Source organism: Triticum aestivum, chromosome 4B (assembly GCF_018294505.1).
Source record: "Triticum aestivum cultivar Chinese Spring chromosome 4B, IWGSC CS RefSeq v2.1, whole genome shotgun sequence".
NCBI lineage: Eukaryota > Viridiplantae > Streptophyta > Magnoliopsida > Poales > Poaceae > Triticum > Triticum aestivum.
The window spans coordinates 434,680,584-434,698,535 of NC_057804.1; positions in this window are offsets into that span (position 1 = coordinate 434,680,584).

The window sequence follows — 17,952 nt, forward strand, 5'->3', positions numbered from 1 at the left end:
AAGGTGCTCGCGTGCTCCTAGCACCGGTGCACTATGACCGCATCCCTGCACCGCCACGTCAAGACCCAGTGTCGCTCCAGGCAGCGGCGCGCAGGAATCCCTAGGAGCAAGCCCCACCTTAGCAGAGAGCTCCGGCGGCCACTGCAGGCTGCCGCGCTTTCACCTCTAAGCTGCGTAGCGTCGCGTGGCCCAGCAAGTTAAAGCCAGACCTGCCTCTGCGCTACGATGACACTGCGGACCCCACGGAGTTCCTCCAGCTCTACGAGTTGGGCATCAAGAGGCCGCCAACGGGGATGAGAAGGTCATGGCGAATTGGTTTCCCATGGCACTCAAGGACGGTGCCCGCACCTGGCTCCTGAACCTGGCCCCAAGCATGATCTCCTCCTGGGACGAGATGCGCACCCGCTTCATCGCCAACTTCCAAGGTACTAGCGACCGGCCCCCGGCCATGAGCGACCTGCGCCGCATCAAGCAACAGCCGGGAGAGATCCTGCAGAAGTACATCCAGTGCTTCAACAATGCCCGCCTCAAGATTCCCGAGGTGACTGAGGAGGCCATCATTTCAGCCTTCTCCGACAGCGTGCATGACATCAAGATGAAAGAGGAGCTAGCAATCCATGAAGACCTGTGCACATCACTGGAGTTGTTCAACCTGGCTACCAAGTGCGCTAGGGCTGAGGAAGGGCGCCTCTCCCTCCTCGAGCTCCCGGCTGCCGACCTAGAAGAGAATAAGCCCAAGGTCAAGGACGTGAAGTGCAAGGGGGCTGCAGTGCTCGCAGCAGAGCCAGACACCAAGCGGGGCAGGGATCAGCCTGAGTCATCCAAGGGCAGCCGGTACTGTGTGTACCACGACCTCCACACACACAACACCAATGAATGTCAGGAGCTCAGGGCCGTGCGAGATGGACGTATTGGACGACGCCCCGACCGCAACGATCGGGGCTATGGCCAAGCAGTAGGAAGAGGTGTAGGACGATGGGAAGACCGTGGCCCTCGCCAAGGGTGGCGTCACCGGCCTCGTGAGGACTGTTGGCAGGACCAGCCTCGCGAGGGAGGTTGGAGGAATCAGCCTCGTGAGGACCGCCCTCAAGGCAACGCAGTCCTCCCTCCTCTGCCACCACTGCCAAGGAGGAATGAAGACCATCACCAGGATGAGGGGGCTGGGGGCTTCCAGGAGCCGCGCGCAATCGCTTGCATCCTGGGCGGTGCTCAGGCCCCAGCCTCTCAGCGCATCTTCAAGCAGTTTGCCCGCGAGGTGAATGCAGTCCTCCCCAAGCTTGAGGCCACACACCCACTCAGGTGGTCCGCGTGCGCTATCATAGTCAGTTCAGCGGATCAGCTCAAGTGTGCGGCAACGGCCGGGGTCCTCCCGATGCTTTGTTCCCCAGTCATCAGCAATGTGTAAGTCACCAGGACCCTCATCGATGGTGGGGCTGGGCTCAACGTCCTATCTGTCGAGATGTTCAACAATCTCCAAGTGCCATATGAACAGCTTCAGCCAGCCAAGCCTTTCTCAGGAGTCACTGATGGTTCCACTGTTCCAATTGGGCAAGTTCGTCTTCCCATCACCTTTGGGCAGCGCAACAATTACCGCACCGAGCTCATTGACTTCGACGTCGCTCACATCCGCTTGCCATACAATGCCATCCTCGGGTACCCAGCTCTGGCCAAGTTCATGGCAGTGACTCACCATGGCTACAATGTCCTCAAGATGCCAGGAAGCGGTGGAATCATCACAGTGCCTTGCGAGGAAAGGGATGCAGTGTGTTCTCTTGAGCATGCCTTCCAGGCCGCGGCAATCGAAGACCCAGATCACAGGAGCGGGAGGCTCCCCGAGGCAGTTCCTAAGAAGAAGAAGGCTTCACATGGCCCAAAAACTCACGAGGCAGGCCCCTCCGGAGGCGTTGCATCAGGATCCGCGCCCGTCCAAGGTTGCGCCACCCTCTATCGCATAGGAAGGCGCGCCCAGCGCCCTCCTCGGGCAAGGCTCAGGGGCTCTCTCCTGGAGGGCCACCGACCTCGCCAAGGTCACGAGCGAGGCACTCGGGCACCACTTGGAGGCGTGCTTCAAGGCACGTTTCCCTCAGGAAGGTATAAGGCAAGGAAGGCAAATCCCCCAGGAGTTCATCGCGAGGAACATTCAGGAGCTACAGGAGTCAAGAGTCATGTGTGGCAGTCGCCGCCTACCCGTTGTAGCCCCACATCCTAGCGAGGATGGTGGGCTGCGTGTCTGCATCGACATACCAGGGCTCAACCGAGCCGCGTCTCAGGAGCGCCTCTGGCCTTCACGCGCGGGGTATTGTGAGGGTCCACCTCACAGCTACGTTCGCATGCCCTTTGGCCTACCGAACGCGGCTGCTGCCCACCAGTGCCTAATGAGGAGCATCCTGGAAGCTCAGGTGGCCAGACAGCATGCGTTCCTGGAGGAGATGGAGACAGGCCTTGAGGAGTCGCTCGGACCCTGAGAGCCTCCCGAGGCTCAGGGCCCCGAGCTACTCCGACACTTGCTCTGCAATGGTATCAGGTGACATCTTTTCAAGTTTTATCTTCAGCTGGGAGCGCCCGCAGGGCCGCATCATTCCCAGGTCGCGTGGGTCCGTTCCTGTGGCATGTATCCGTTTTGCTTATGTTTTTCATCTGCTTTGTTGGGGGCGCCCCTCGGGCTGTATTATCCCCAGGCTGCTCAGGCTAGACCCAGTGGCGTTTACCTCCATGCATCTATCTAAATGAATTAGCTCCTTCGTGCTTAACATGCTATACTTAATCGCCTGCTCGATTAACGCCTACCTTTGGCGCCGCTCGCTCTGGCACGGCGCTTGCGCACGGGTCTGTCCCTGCAACGCCAAAAAATCTGAGTGGCTGAGCTCTGGCCGCGGCAGCCCCGCAAGGCGCCACCTCACCAGGCCCTCAGTGCCCCCAATCACTCCCTCAGAGCGACCGATGGTTAGCTGACAACCGAGATAACAAGCTCTGTTTCCTCTCGTGGTTGGTATACAGGACCTGCTCCAGGAGTAACGATGGTGGCATCGCGAGCCTTCTTCTCCTTCTCTTCGGCACGACCCACTTGCATGTTAAAAGGGGTGCGCCTGAGCATCGCGACTCATGGGCCCGTACTAGCTCTCCAGCCCTCACCCCCTGGCCTTGACCCATGGCATCGCCACCTGTCATACCAGCGGCAGTTGAGATCGCTCGAGGGCCGGGACCTGAGGACGTAGAGCCTTAAGGGAAGCGCGAAGGAGAGGGAAGAAGCTCGCGAGGGCCTAACCCAGCGGCACCTCAGTTGTCGTCACGCAAGCCCGGCGCCTCAATGGAAGCTACCCCAAGCCTACAAGAACAGTCACGCGAAAACTGATCCGACTCAGCGCCTAAACCCTCACCTACTGCAGCTCTGTCACGGCAACACTGTTTACCTTTCTCGCCCAACGAAGGCTGCTTGAGCGCTAAAGGGGACCTCCTGAGCATCGCGACTCAGGGGCTCTTGCTGGACCTCGGGCCGCTCACCTCCTGGCCTTGACCACGGCATCACGACCTGGCATACCAGCGACGGCTGAAGCCTGCCTGGGGACCGGGACCTGTCAGCGTAGAGCACCAAGCCCTCGTGAGGAAAGAAAGGGGGAGCCGAGCCTAGACAGGACAAGCACCTCGCATCGATTCATACTAGGGATACAATATTTACAAAATATATGGCCCGCGCCTTACGTACCCCCGTGGGGTGGTACTTCGATTCCTCGCAGGGAACAAAAGGAGCTAATCCTAAAGAGCGCTAACTACACGCGCCTCCACAAGAGACGCCATCATCAACAGTGGGCCGTCAGGCACCGGCGCCAACCCCATACAGATCAGTGGCGACGGCGGCCTGACGAGCCCGCCCTGCTTCGAGTGTGACGCGAGCTCGGGGGCTCGTAGCTGTCGTCGCTCGTCTCTAGGGTCGCGAGGAGCTCGGCGGAGTCGCTGGATCCTCCGGCACCTCTGCTGTCGCCTGAGGAGCTGTTCGGGGAGCGATTGGCGAGCCTAGTCCTTGCCACGGCATGGCCCCGACCGCCTTTCTCAGGGCAGCATTCTAGCCGGCGTCCTTCCGCGTCGAAGACCTTGAAGAACATCAGGGAGGCGCCATCGTACTCAAGGTGGATTACGAGGGCGCCACCTATCCTGCAGATCCGGGTGATCTCGCCCCAGCCACGAGTCATGTAGACCTTGCCCGGAGCGACGACCTCGACCTCCGCTCCGGTCGCAGGGGCACTGCAGCTAGCGTGCTGTAGCCAGAGCCCGATAGGCCCCCTCGGCGGGATCTCGAAGGTGAAGGAGGGAGGAAGGCGGATCCAAGATCGAGGAGGCATGGCGGCATGGAGCACAAGCTCGTGGGAGGAGCCCTCAGCGTGGACTCCAGGAGGAACGACGCGCACTGCCATGACCCGCCGGCGTCGACAGCGGCATTGCCGGTGTCGCTCGACGCCTTCTTCTCCAGGGCCCTTGATCCGGGCTTACAAGGGCAGCGGGAACCCCGGCGGTGGCCGCTCGAACAAGGGCCTCGATATCTCCTGCCGCGCACCCTTGTCTCGGCGGCAGAGGACTAACCGCTTCTTCGGCGGAAGCGGGTCAGGACCCTCTCGGGGGGGGGGGGGGGGGCTTTCCCTTCTCTTCCGCAGAGAACCGGTGGATGGGTGCCATCAGCGTGAGGCGGAGCAATGGCGAAGATGAAGAAGAGGAGGGGTGGCAGAGGAAGATGAACTGGAATGGCTCGCACCGTTCCGTACTTACAGCCGGAGGAGGCCAACCGACGGCCTCCACGATCGCAGGTAATCATGACCCGTTTTTGCATGCAGGGACTTGTCAAGTCATGCAGTTGCCGAGGCATCGTGGGGAAGCGGAGATGCCGACGTCCAGTCAACCGCCACGCGGCGCCCAAGGCCGCAGGCTATTGGGTCCCGCGGCGCTTTGCACTTGCCCCTTCGCTTCTCTGCTAAGCCAAGTCCGGGCGCGCCTTGGGGCCGGGGGCTACTGTCGGTGTTCTGGGAACGGGGGTCCCCAGACTTGCCTGCCTGCGGCCTGCGGCTTGGCTCAAGTGGGGGCCCAATGCATCCCAGCTTCATCAGCTCAAGCTCAACACCCTCGCGAGGGGCCAAGCCTCGCGGGGCGGACGACAGGGAGCTTCCTCAGGAGCAGCCTCCTCAGGCAGGCTCACGAGGAGGTGGAGAGATCAAGGCAGGGCACCTCCCGAGGGGCCCGTGACGCAAGCCATGACGATCGAGGACCAGGCGGGCACCAGCCTGCGCAGTGTCCTTGTTTCCCTTTTGGTGCAAAGGGGGCAAGCACAGGCCAAGGCATCACACAAAGGTTACCGTTTTGGTGCAACAAGACCAAGACCAGCAGAACTGCAGGATGGAGGTCATTGTGGAGCCCAGGGCGGCGTCACCGTCAGAGCCTTTGGCAGCCGAAGACCAACTTTAGTCAGGATAAGTGTACCAGATGTTCCCCTTCAAAATGGCCAATTGTTGGCGCCCTTCCCGCTCATTATTTGGGGAGAGGCCCAGGGCCTCGCTCTATAAATAGGGCTAGCCACCCACAATCTAGAGGCATCCAGATCATCTAGACATCAACCAGAGAGAGAGAGAGAGAAGCGACTAAACTCACCCAAGCAGTTCATCGCACCAGCTCAAGAACAGCCCCTCGCGAGGCTGTTCTCCCTTGTACTGTTCATCATCAGCCCCTGAGGCAATCCACCACACCACACACTGGAGTAGGGTATTACACCACAATGGTGGCCTGAACCAGTATAAATCTCGTGCCCCTTGTGTGCTCATCTTTCTTGCTTAGATCTTTGCGAGACTTAGAGACGTGAGCTGGTAGGGGAGAGATCTTCATGCGCACCCCAGTGTTCGAACCTCAAGGGTCTGCCGGAACCTGAAATCTGACAGAATGCTACCTAGTATAATTCATAATGTAATTTTCTTTATTGTGGCATGAATGTTCAGATCCAAATGAATACAAAATAAAAGTTCATATTGATAAAAGAAATAGTAACACTTCAAGCACACTAATCAAAGTAATTATGTCTTCTCAAAATAACATGGCAAAAGGAAGTTCATCCCTACAAAATCATATAGTTAGGCTATGCTCCATTTTCGTCACACAAAGATGTTCCCAACTTCTATACCCCCGATGACAAGCCAAGCAATTGTTTCATACTTAAATAATCTCAAACCTTTTCAACCTTCACGCAATACATGAGCGTGAGCCATGGATATAGCACTATGGGTGGAATAGAATATGATGATGGGGATTGTGTGGAGAAGACAAAAAAAGGAGAAGGTCTCACATTGACGAGGATAATGAACGGGCTATCGACATGCCTATCAATTCATGTCAACATGAGGAGTAGGGATTGCCATGCAACGGATGCACTAGAGCTATAAATGAATGCTCAACAAAAAGAAAACTAGTGGGTGTGCATCCAACTTGCTTGCTCACGAAGACCTAGGGCATTTGAGGAAGCCCATCGTAGGAATATACAAGCCAAGTTCTATAATGAAAAATTCCCACTAGTATGAAAAAGACAACTTATGAGACTCACTATATGAAAAACATGGTGCTACTTTGAAGCACAATATATGAGACTCACTACATGAAGAACAAGGTGCTACTTTGAAGCACAAGTGTGGAAAAAGAGATAGTAACATTGCCCTTTTTATTTATTTATTCTTTTTTTCTTACTTTTTTCCTTTTTATTTTTTTTCTTTTGGGCCTTTCTTTTTTTTGGCCTTTCTTCTTTTTTTCTTTGGGCAATGTTCTAATAATGATGATCATCACACTTCTATTGATTACAACATAAGAATTACAACTCGAAACTAGAACAAGATATGACTATATGAATGCCTCCGGCGGTGTACCGGGATGGTGCAATGAATCAAGAGTGACATGTATGAAAAATATGCATGACACAAATACGATGTCAACTACATGATCATGCAATGGCAATATGACAAAAGTAAAGTATGTCATGATGATGAATAACAGAACGGTGGGAAGTTGCATGGCAATATATCTCGAAATGGCTATGGAAATGCCATAATAGGTAGGTATGGTGGCTGTTTTGAGGAAGATATAGGGAGGTTTATGTGTGATAGAGCATATCGTATCACGGGGTTTGGATGCACCGGCGAAGTTTGCACCAATTGTCAAGGTGAGAAAGGGCAATGCACGGTACCGAAGAGGCTAGCAAAGGCGGAAAGGTAAAAGTGTGTATAATCCATGGACTCAACATTAGTCAAAAGAACTCATATACTTATTGCAAAAATTTAGAAGTCATCAAAAACCAAGTACTACGCGCATGCTTCTAGGGGGATATATTGGTAGGAAAAGACCATCGCTCGTCCCCGACCGCCACTCATAAGGATGCACAAGCCAGGTACACTTCATGTTTCAAATTTGTTACACAACTTTAACCATACATGCATGCTACGGGACTTGCTAACTTCAACACAAGCATTCTTTAAATTCATAATCACCCAACTAGCATGACTTTAATATCACTACCTCCACATCTCAAAACAATTATCAAGCATCAAATTGATCATACCATCCAATTCACTTCCTAAGATAGTTTTTATTATACCCAACTTGGATGCTCATCATTCTAGGACCAACTTTATGATAATAGCAAATACCATGCTATTCTAAAATACTCTCAAAATAATATAAGTGAAGCATGAGAGACTAGCAATTTCTTCAAAATTAAGACACCACCGTGCTCTAAAAGATATAAGTGAAGCACTAGAGCAAAAACTATCAAGCTCAAAAGATATAAGTGAAGCACATAGAGTATTCTAGCAAATCCAAATCAAATAAGCTTATCCCAAAAGTTGTGTACAGCAAGGATGATTGTGGTAAACTAGAAAGCAAGGACTAATATAATACATGACGCTCCAAGCAAAACACGTATCATGTAGTGAATAAAAATATAGCTCCAAGTAAAGTTACCAATGAACGAAGACGAAAGAGGGGATGCCTTCCCAGGGCATCCCCAAGCTTAGGCTTTTGGCTATTCTTGAATATCTTGGGGTGCCATGGGCATCCCCAAGCTTAGTCTCTTGCCACCTTTTATTCCATAGTCCATAAAAGCTTTACCCAAAACTTGAAAACTTCACAACACAAAACTCAACAGGAAATATTATAAGTTCCGTTAGTGAAAGAAAAACAAAACCACCACATAAGGTACTGCAATGAACTCATTCTTTATTTAATTTGGTGTTAAACCTACTGCATTCAAACTTCTTTATGGTTCATAGACTGAATTACTAGCCATAGATGCATTGAAATAAGCAAACAACACACGAAAAACAGAATCTGTCAAAAACAGAACAGTCTGTAGCAATCTGTAACTAACGCAAACTTATGGAACTCTAAAAATCCAACCAAAATAGTAAGTCCTGGAAAATTTGTCTATTGAACAGCATCAAAAATAATCAACGCAAAATCACGTTCCTGTGATTTAACAAAATTATATCCGTGCGTGCAAAGTTTCTGTTTTTTGGCAGAATCAAATCAACTATCATCGTAGGTTATCCTGTAGGTTCTACTTGGCACAAACACCTATTAAATGATAAAAACACATCTAAACAGAAGGTAGATGCAAGATTTATTACTAAACAGGAGCAAAAACAAAAAAACATAAAGAAAATTGGGTTGCCTCCCAACTACCGCTATCGTTTAACGCCCCTAGCTAGGCATAAAAGCGAAGATAGATCTAATGAGTGCCATCTTTGGCACTAAATTCATAAGTAGCACGCATGATGGATTCATAAGGTAATTTGACTTTCTTTCTTGGAAAGTGCTCCATGCCTTTCTTTAAGGGAAATTGGAATCTAATGTTCCCTTCCTTCATATCAATAATCGCACCAATCGTTCAAAGGAAAGGTCTACCAAGAATAATATGGCAAGAAAGATTGCAATCTATATCAAGAACGATAAAGTCTACGGGCACCAAATTTCTATTTGCAATAATAAGAACATCATTGATCCTTCCCATAGGCTTTTTAATGGTGGAATCCGCAAGTTGCAAATTTAAAGAGCAATCATCAAGATCATGGAAACATTGAATATCGCATAAAGTTTTCGGGATCGTGGAAACACTAGCACCCAAATCACACAAAGCAAAACACTCATAATCTTTAATTCTAATCTTTATAGTAGTTTCCCACTCATCATTAAGTTTTCTAGGTACAGAAACTTCCAAATTAAGTTTTTCATCATAAGATTGCATCAAGGCATCAACAATATGTTAGGTAAAAGCTTTGTTTTGACTATAAGCATGAGGAGAATTAACAACGGATTGCAACAAGGAAATACAACCTTTTAAAGAGCAATTATCATAATCAAATTCCTTGAAATACGAGATAGTAGGTTAAATATTATTAGAAGTTGAGGATTCTCCAATCTCACTTTTACCAAATTTAACATTAAGATCTAAAGACTCCGAATTTTTGGGACGCCTTCTAGGCAAGGTTGATTCATCATCACCCCCATAATCATCAAAATTCATATTGCGAAACATAGATCTAATCGGAGACGCGTCAATACCTTTAAGATCCTCATCATTATTTTCACAGAAACTAGAAGAACACGCTTTTATAAAGCTTTCTTTTTAGCACGCAATCTAGTCGTTCTTTCCTTGCACTCGTCAATGGAAATTCTCATTACTTTGAGAGACTCATTGATATCATGCTTAGGAAGAGAAGATCTAATTTTAAGAGAATTAATGTCAAGTGAACGTCTATCAACGTTCCTAGCCAAATCATCAACTTTGAGCAATTTTTCTTCAAGCAAAGCATTAAAATTGTTTTGAGAAATCATAAATTCTTTCACACTATTCTAAAAATCAGAGGGCATCTTATTAAAATTACCATAAGAATTATTGTAGGAATTTCCATAATTATTAGAGGAATTACTAGGGAACGGTCTAGCATTAAAATTTCCTCTATAAGCATTGTTTCCAAAACTATTCCTACCAACAAAATTCACATCCATAGATTCATTATTATTCTCAATCAAGGAAGACAAAGGCATATCATTGGGATAAAGAGGAGTATTTTTAGTAGCAAACATCTTCATAAGTTCATCCATCTTTCCACTCAAAACATTGATTTCTTCTATAGCATACACTTTTTTTACTAGAATATCTTTCGGTGTGCCATGGAGAATAATTAGGCATAATATTATCAAGCAATTTTGTAGCATCTCCTAACGTAATTTCCATAAACGTGCCTCCCGCGGCCGAATCTAAGAGATTTCTAGAAGCAAAGTTCAAACCGGCATAAAAAATTTGTATGCTCATCCATAAATTCAAACCATGAGTAGGGCAATTGCGAAGCATAAATTTCATTCTTTCCCAAGATTGGGCAACATGCTCATGATCAAGTTGTTTTAATTCATAATATCATTCCTAAGAGTGATGATCTTAGCGGGAGGAAAATACTTAGAGATAAAAGCATCTTTGCACTTGTTCCAAGAATCAATACTATTTTTAGGCAAAGACGAAAACCAAACTTTAGCACGATCTCTAAGTGAAAACGGAAATAACTTCAATTTGACAATATTGTTATCCGTATCTTTCTTCTTTTGCATATCACACAAATCAACAAAATTGTTTAGATGAGTAGCGGCATCTTCACTAGGAAGGCCGGCGAATTGATCTTTCATAACAAGATTCAGCAAAGTAGTATTGATTTCACAAGACTCAACATCATTAAGAGGAGCAATCGGAGTACTAAGAAAATCATTATTATTGGTATTCGAGAAATCACACAATTTGGTATTATCTTACGCCATGGCAACAAGTAATCCAACACACAAGGAAGCAAAAAACGGCAAGCAAAAAGAGAGGAGGAGATTGGGAAAGAGAGGGCGAATAAAACGGCAAGGGTGAAGTGGGGGAGAGGAAAATGAGAGGCAGATGGCAAATAATGTAAATGCGAGGGAGGAAGACCTTTGCACATGCCCACAGCTTGTTGGAGGGGCATGTTCTCCATTTTAAGTTAACGGAGAGCGGCCTGCTCTCCGACAAGGTCTTCGGGAACTCAGGAATTCGCTTAGGGTGCTACATGGAGAGTTCCACTAACGACGAAAGCTCCTTCTCGAGCGACGGCGGCGAGGAGGACAGTGCCAATGACGACAACGGTAGCGGGCGGGAATACGACGACTCCGACTCCGGCTGACCGCTAGTGGCCGCACCATCATCTGGCCCGCCCCCTCCCCCGGCAACATGCCTTGTCGGGGTCCTCGTCCTGCTGTCCTTGGCGACAGTGGTCGGCGGCCTTCCTCGTCAAGCTCTCCATCACCCAGTTCCCCATGCCCATCACCTTGCGCGGCCTGCCGTACCTGGGGAGGAATAGGGCAAGAACGGGAATTACGGGGCACTTATCCTTTTTCTCAACCTGTAGGCATTTGCCAAATCTTAATTTTCTAGGGAATGTATTCTACCAAGCCCATGCTTATGTTCTGTAATATTTGTACTTGCATCAGCATATCAATGAAAAAGATGAGATTTTTCTGGGAACTCATGCATGTGTGCGTTCGTGTAGAGGCAAAATGCCCCTCTAATTAAAATAAATGAGTTTTCCCGGAAAGCTACCTTGCCGGCGCTCCTGTGCCTGCCGGAGAATCACATCTGCCGGGTTACAGGCACATGGTCTAGCCCCCTGCCAAACTCTTTTTTACCCAAGGTTACTGCAACTACCCCGACCGAAGAAGCGTTCGAGTCGGGGATGGGAGCATGCTATGTCTTGAGCTTGCGTTGGTATTCCTCGAAGAGGAGAGGGTGATGCAGCAAGTGTAGCATAAGTATTTCCCTCAGTTTTGAGAACCAAGGTATCAATCCAGTAGGAGGCTCCTCAAAAGTCCCACGCACCTACAAAAACAAACTGAGAACTCGCAACCAACGCAATAAAGGGGTTGTCAATCCCTTCACGGCCACTTGCGAAAGTGAGATCTAATAAAGATAGTATGATAAGATAAATATATTTTTGGTATTTTGTAATATAGATGCAAAAAGTAAAGATGCAAATAAAAGTAGATTGAAAGCAAATATGATAAGAGATAGGCCCAGGGGCCATAGGTTTCACTAGTGGCTTCTCTCAAGATAGCATAAGTATTACGGTGGGTGAACAAATTACTGTCGAGCAATTGATAGAAAAGCGCATAGTTATGAGATTATCAAGGCATGATCATGTATATAGGCATCACGTCCGTAACAAGTAGACCGACTCCTGCCTACATCTACTACTATTACTCCACACATCGACCGACTCCTGCCTGCATCTAGAGTATTAAGTTCATAAGAACAGAGTAACGCATTCAGGAAGATGACATGATGTAGAGGGATAAACTCATGCAATATGATATAAACCCCATCTTGTTATCCTCGATGGCAACAATACAATACGTGCCTCACAACCCTTTCTGTCACTGGGTAAGGACACCGCAAGATTGAACCCAAAGCTATGCACTTCTCCCATGGCAAGAAAAACCAATCTAGTAGGCCAAACCAAACTGATAATTCAAAGAGACTTGCAAAGATAACTCAATCATACATAAAAGAATTCAGAGAAGATTCAAATATTATTCATAGATAAACTTGATCATAAACCCACAATTCATCGGATCTCGACAAACACACCGCAAAAAGAGTTTACATCGAATAGATCTCCACAAGAGAGGGGGAGAACATTGTATTGAGATCCAAAAAGAGAGAAGAAGCCATCTAGCTAATAACTATGGACCCGTAGGTCTGTGGTAAACTACTCACAACTCATCGGAGGGGCAAGGATGTTGATGTAGAAGCCCTCCATGGCCAATTCCCCCTCCGGCAGAGAGCCGGCGAAGGCTCCAAGATGAGATCTCGTGGATACAGAAGGTTACAGTGGTGGAAATTGTGTTTCGTGGTGCCCCTGGATGTTTTCGGGGTACGTAGGTATATATAGGAGGAAGAAGTACGTCGGTGGCTGTCCGAGGGGCCCACGAGATAGGGGGCGCACCCTACAAGGGCGGGGGCGGCCCCCTATCTCATGGGGCCCTCGGAAGCTTCTTGACTTGCACTCCAAGCTCTCCGGTTCACGTTTGTTCCAAAAATCACGCTCCCGAAGGTTTCATTCCGTTTGGACTCCGTTTGATATTCCTTTTCTTTGAAATACTGAAATAGGCAAAAAAAACAGCAATATGGGCTGGGCCTCCGGTTAGTAGGTTAGTCCCAAAAATGATATAAATATGTAAAATAAAGCCCATAAACATCCAAAAGGGGTAATATAATAGCATGGAACAATCAAAAATTATAGATACGTTGGAGACGTATCAGAGCACCCAAGTCTAAATAGAGTGGCGATGTTTTCTAATGCGCAAGTCACAAGTTACGTACATGAATGGATAGGGGAGGGACTTTATCTGGTTGAGTTGCCGGTGGAGATGCCGCGCCAAGCAGCCTCCATGATTTCTTGCTGGGGCGTCGTTACCGCAGCGGGACGGAGGAGAGGACGGGGATATGGAGCTTCGGCGGTTTCCCAACACCTATTAGAATCTAAGGTGGCACAATATCCCGGGCAAGCACGTATGCATACATATATATAAACATGGAAACTAGCAGGTAACTGTACACGCTAAAAACTATTTGGCTGCGCGCAGGATCGGCGCCTGGCTCTGTACATAGGGTTACATGCCTTGCCGGCAAGGCTAGTACAAAAGGGGGTTGCCGGAGCTCCCGTCAACCGTGCCCTATGGGTATAACTTGCGAAGATGTTCGATATTCCAGGAGTTGCTCACTGGAATGCCATCTTCGGTCTCTAGGCGGACTACGCCGGGCCTGGTGACTCGCATTACATGATAGGGGCCTTCCCACTTTGGCATCAACTTGTTTGAATTCTTGGCGGATTGAACGCGCTGAAGAACAAGGTCACCTTCCTCAAGACTTCGGGCATGAACCCTGCGGCTATGATAGCGGCACAAGGCTTTCTGGTATCGAGCGGCTTGCACAACAGCTCAAAGACGATCTTCCTCAAGGAGCGTCGCATCATCTTGGCGCAACTGCTCTTGCTCAAGCTCATCATAAGCGAGCACTCGAGGCGACCCGTATATGAGTTCAGTGGAGAGAACTGCTTCTGCCCCGTATACCAGGGCAAAGGGTGTCTGGCAGTAGCTCGATTTGGTGTCATTCTGATTGACCAAAGAACCGTTGGCAACTCATCAATCCAACGCCTTCCACATTTGCGCAGCCTGTCGAAAGTTCTTGTTTTGTGGCCCCGCAACACTTCAGCATTTGCCCTTTCCGCCTGACCATTGCTCCTCGGGTGAGCAACAGAAGCGAAGAAAACCTTGCTGCTAAGGTCTTGGATATACTACATAAAGGTGCGGCTTGTGAACTATGTGCCATTGTCGGTGATGACTCTGCTTGGCACACCAAAACGGCAAACAAGTCCCTTGAAAAACTTGACGGCCGACTGCGTTGTCACCTTCCTCACTGGCTCCAATTTCGGCCACTTTGTGAACTTGTCAATTGTGATGTACAGGTACTCAAAGCCCCCGACAGCACGGGGAAAGGGGCCCAGTATGTCGAGCCCCCAGACCGAAAATGGACAGGAGAGAGGGATTGTTTGAAGGGCTTGAGCTGGTTGATGAAGCTTCTTTGAATGAAACTGGCACGCTTCACACTTGGTGACTAGTGCCGTTGCATCCTGGAGGGTAGTGGGCCAGAAGAAACCTTGCCGGAATGCTTTTCCGGTAAGGGCTCTTGACCCTATGTGGGAGCCACATATGCCTCTGTGTATCTCTGCCAATAGCTCTAGTCCGTCCTCCCGAGGAATACACTTCAATTTCACACCGTCCGGCCTTCTTCTGTAAAGTACATCATCCACAAATTGGTACATGTTAGACCAACGGGCTACTTTCTCTGCTTCTTCCTACTCCTCAGGGAGCTTCCCTGTTTGGAGGAAACGGACTATATGTTGTGCCCATGCTGGAGCCTGAGGCTCGACGGCAAGGACCAAGGGCATGTCTTCTGCCGCGGGGGCAGCTGCCTCGACGGCAAGGGTCTGGGGCCCTGTCGGAGGCTGCTGCTCCTCAGCAAGCTTGGGGTACCCGGCAACTTCTTTGCCAGCGGCTCCTGGGAGCTCTGCGGGAAAGTACTTGCCAGGCCCCGCCTTCCTTCGCCTATTCTGTCCTGCCAATGGTTCTACAGATGGCTGAGTCAATTGAAGCACAAAGGTACCTGGTTCCACATGTAGCTTGAGGGCGGCGCGCTTTGACAAGTCATCGGCGATGCTGTTCTCTGCCCGAGGAACATGCTCCGCTTGCAGACCATCAGAGCGCTCGTCCAATTTCCTCACCTCATCCACGTAAGCCTCCATCAGCGGGCTCTGATAATCCTTGTTAACTTGCCTAATGACAAGTTGTGAATCTCCTCTGATAATAAGCTTCCTGATCCCGAGGTCCGCCGCGATCCTGAGAACAGCAAGTAGCCCCTCATACTCTATGGTGTTGTTTGTCGACCTCTCCTAGGGGAAGTGCATCTGGATTACGTACTTGAGGCGTTCTCTGGTGGGTGCAACAAGCAACACGCAGGCACCAGCACCTTGTAACGAGAAAGCTCCATCAAAGTACATAATCCAATGACTACTTGCCTCTTTGTCAGGAAGGGTGGTTTCTTGGACTTCTTCGTCGAGCGTGGATGTCCATTCTGCTATGAATTCTGCCAAGGCTCTGCTCTTAATCGTCGAAATACTTTCGAGTTTGAGCCCAAAGCTTGACAGCTCCACTGCCCACTCCACAATCCTCCCTATTGCATCTAGGTTGTGCAAAATTCGTTGCAACGGGAGGCGAGTGACGACGGTGATCTCGTGTGCTTGAAAATAGTGGCGTAGCTTCCTCGAGGCCATAAGAAGGTCGAAAAGCAACTTCTACATGCCAGAATACCTTGACCTAGGCCCCTGCAACAGGGAGAGACAAAGTAGACTGGGTGCTGCACCACCTTTTTCTTCTACTTTTCTTCAACCGTTTGCGCAAACTCCATTTCGCCGGCACCAGGCTCTGCTGGGGATTTTGCCTTGCCGGCATTGGACCCTGCCGGCCATGGTTCCTTATCCGATGGCTCAACTGCTGCCGCCGTTGCCTCTTCTTTGGCTTCCCTCTCTGCTACTAGTGCTGCACTGACCACTTGATTCGTTGCCGCCGAGTACAACAACAATGGCTCTTGTGGCTTGGGCGCAACCAGTATTGGTGTAGAGGAGAGGTACCTCTTTAAATCTCACAGCACCGCCTCTGCCTCCGGAGTCCATTTCATTGGACCCGTCTTTTTCAAGATTTTGAAAAAGGGGAGGGCGCGCTCGGCAGACTTAGAGATAAACCCACTCAGGGCGGCAGCGCAGCCGGCAAGCCTACAAACGTCCTTGACTCGCTTGGGCACCTCAATCTGCTCAATGGCTTTGATCTTGTCAGGATTGGCTTCAATTCCGTGTTGAGATACAAAGAACCCAAGAAGATTGCCAGATGGGACGCCAAACACACACTTCTCTGGGTTGAGCTTGAGGTTGATCTTGCGCAAATTCGCAAAGATTTCTTCCAGGTCCCGCACAAGCGTGGCCTTATCTTTGGTTTTGACCACTATGTCATCCATGTAGGCTTCCATATTTCTATGGAGCTGGGGCTCAAAACCAATTTGGACCGCTCGGGCGAACGTCGAACCAGCGCTCTTCAACCCGAAAGGCATTCGTACAAAACAGTACATACCACATGGGGTGATGAACGCGGTCTTTTCCTCATCTTCTTTTGTCATGAAGATCTGATGATATCCTAAGTAGGCATCAAGGAATGACAATAAGTCGCACCCAACAGTGGAGTCCACTATCTGGTTGATACGTGGAAATGGGAAAGGATCCTTTCGACAAGCTTTATTGATATCAGTACAGTCGATACATAGCCTCCACTTCCCATTTGCCTTACGTACCACTACCGGATTGGCCAACCACATCGGGTGGAGAACTTCCTTGACCAAACCTGCCGCCTCCAACTTCCTGATCTCCTCAACGATAAACTCTTGTCGCTCCAAAGCTTGCTTTCTGACCTTCTGCTTGACGGGCCGTGCATGGGGGCAGACAACAAGATGGTGCTCAATCACCTCCCTGGGAATGTCGGGGATGTCAGATGCTTTCCATGCAAACACATCGACATTCGCCCGCAGGAAGGAGGTGAGCGCGGTTTCCTATTTGCTGTCAAGGGTGGAGCTTATGAAAAAAGCTCCGCTTGTGCCATCCTCCTTGACGGACACCTTCTTTGTTTCCGCCGGGGCCGCCTTAGACTTTTTGCTCTTGCTGGTAGAGCTCTCGTGTATGTCCTCAGCGGGAACACAACACTCCGAAGAGGTGCGTTTGCCAGAGTGAGCACAGGAACCCTTGCCAAAGCTAGGAGTCTTGTCGGTGGCCTAGGCCTTGCTGGTCTTCTTCTCAGCGGCGGGAGCAGGTGCCCTAGCGGCAGACGCTACAACCGCCTCTCGATAGAGTTGATCGGCGCAGATGAGTGCATCTCCTATCACAGCTGACGGTGATGATGCTCATCGGTCCAGGAATCTTCAGCTTGTTATATGTGTAGTGCAACACTGCCATGAACTTGGCCAGCGCTGGGCGGCCAAGGATCCCGTTATATGGCAACGAGATCTCGGCAACATCAAAAACGATCATCTCTGTCTTGTAGTTGAGGTCTCCACCAAACGTCACTGGTAGTGTGACCTTTCCCTTGGGCAGACTCCTCCCCAGATTGATCCCTTGGAACATGCCCGTCTTCTCGAGATCTTCATCAGGGATCTGCAGCCTCTTGATCACGTTGGGCGAGATCAGGTTAAGGTTGGCCCCACCGTCAACTAACATCTTCGTCACCTTGAGGTTGTGTATTGTTGGGGATAACAACAACGGCAAACACCCG